The following is a 1,892-nucleotide window of genomic DNA, read 5'->3' on the forward strand; positions in this document are numbered from 1 at the left end:
TGAGGCTTCCCACGTACACCGTCCCTGAGCATTTACTTAGCAAAGGACATTTTATCTCTCCTTAACTATTCCATAAAAGCCATTGTCGAAAAGTCATTTAACATCATACACAAATTCTCAAACTGTAGACTTAATCTAGGGAATATGTGTGCGTGGAATGAGGCATTTGATTACTTAAAGGAAACCCATTACTCTCTAGAGGACCTTGCTTCTGATTTTGTCCCTAATCGATTATGCAAGAAAAATAAAAATGGTGGCTCCAGTGGAGTTAGAGCTAAATACGGCACGAAGTCTGTTTTCATCCACACGAAGACTCACCGATTTAAATCTCCAGCCTGAGACCTTTCCTCCGCTGATCCTGTGTCCCGGGTGACTGTCCCTCATCCTTCAGCTGTCACGTCATGCTTTACATTTTCAAAGAGACCTTCTTTGGCGCATCCGTGTTACGTGTTCCTATGTTCCTTAGAATAACATTCCGTCCCTCTGTGTGCTTGTTACAGTTTGTAAGCATACGCTTTCTAGTTTGCCTTCAAAAACCCTGCCTGCCTCATTAGCCTCAGTCCACGAGAATAATTCCTCACACGTGCCCAAGACCTAGGCCCTAAGACAATACCTAGCATACAGGAAGCGCTCAATTAATATCTGTTCTGTGGGAGAATTGTCATTTTGGCATTCGGGGGTACACAGGTGAGATATGGACTAAAGATACGAAGGCGAGTCCTCTGCATTGAAATAGTATTTAAATGCAAGAGAACGGATGGGATCACCCATCCCAAGGAGAAAGTGGACACAGGAGGGAAAAGTCTGGAACAGAGCCTAGGCGATCTCCAACGTTTTATGTGCTATAAAGCAAGGGATGATGGCAAAGGATAGAAAGAAGCCAGGAATGGTTAGAGAGGTCAAGAGGAATTCGGGAGAACACACCGCCAAGAAGCCGAGAGGAGAGTCGCTCTGAAGAAAGTGAGCGGTCCGTTGTGGCAAACGCAGTTAAGAAGTAAATCAAAGTCAAGACGGAAGAGTTACCCCGAGTCCGTGACCTTGATAAGAGTAATTCTGGGGCAGGATCCGGGGAGCAGAGTTAGGAGAGAGCTGGCAAGGGAGGTGAGCACCTGGGAGGAGCTCGCATAGAACACTTTTGTTTTCTTTGGGTGGTTGTTTTTAGGGAAAGTCGCCAGACTATGTTTGTTTGATGACGGTTCAGCAGAGGGACTATTTAGCACAGAAAGAGGATCACGAGAGAAGCTCCCTTAGCAGGACCCTGCCGAGGAGTCACTGCTGGTCTTACACTGTGTCGTCATGCATCTGTGACCTACATCCATGTAGCAGGTTTGCATAAGAGACAATTAAAGAGTGATTAGCATGGCTTCGTAATGCGGCCCTGGAGGGGTCATCTGGGATGTGTCCAACTGCTCTGGAAGACTCTTCAAGGAGTCATCTCTTCTCAGTTTCCCTGGGGCTGGGGACTAGTTCCAAGGTTTCTCAACCGTGGGTGCTACTGGCATTTTGGCTCGGGTACTCCTGTTGTAGGGGGCCGTCCTGTGCAGTGTAGGATGTTTATCAGCATCCCTGGCCTCTGCCCCACTGGGTACCAGTAGCATCCAATAGTGACAACCAGGAACCAGACATTGCTACATATTCCCTGGGAAAAGGCGGGGGTGCATCACCCCAGTTGAGAACCACTTAGTTATTCAGACCTGATAATCTAACTTTTTTTTTTTAAGTCAGCTAATCTTAACAGCTGTGTAAGTGTTGATAAATATTACTGTTTTCATTGCCTTATGCTGTTGTGGAAAATTATTCACAAACGTAGTGTGAAAGCATATTGTGGTTCATATTTTTTAACTCCAAAAAATATTGTAATATAATTTTTAACATTTTAAGTACAAGAACCA

This window comes from Pteropus vampyrus, unplaced genomic scaffold (genome assembly GCF_000151845.1).
Source record: "Pteropus vampyrus isolate Shadow unplaced genomic scaffold, Pvam_2.0 Scaffold274, whole genome shotgun sequence".
Lineage (NCBI taxonomy): Eukaryota > Metazoa > Chordata > Mammalia > Chiroptera > Pteropodidae > Pteropus > Pteropus vampyrus.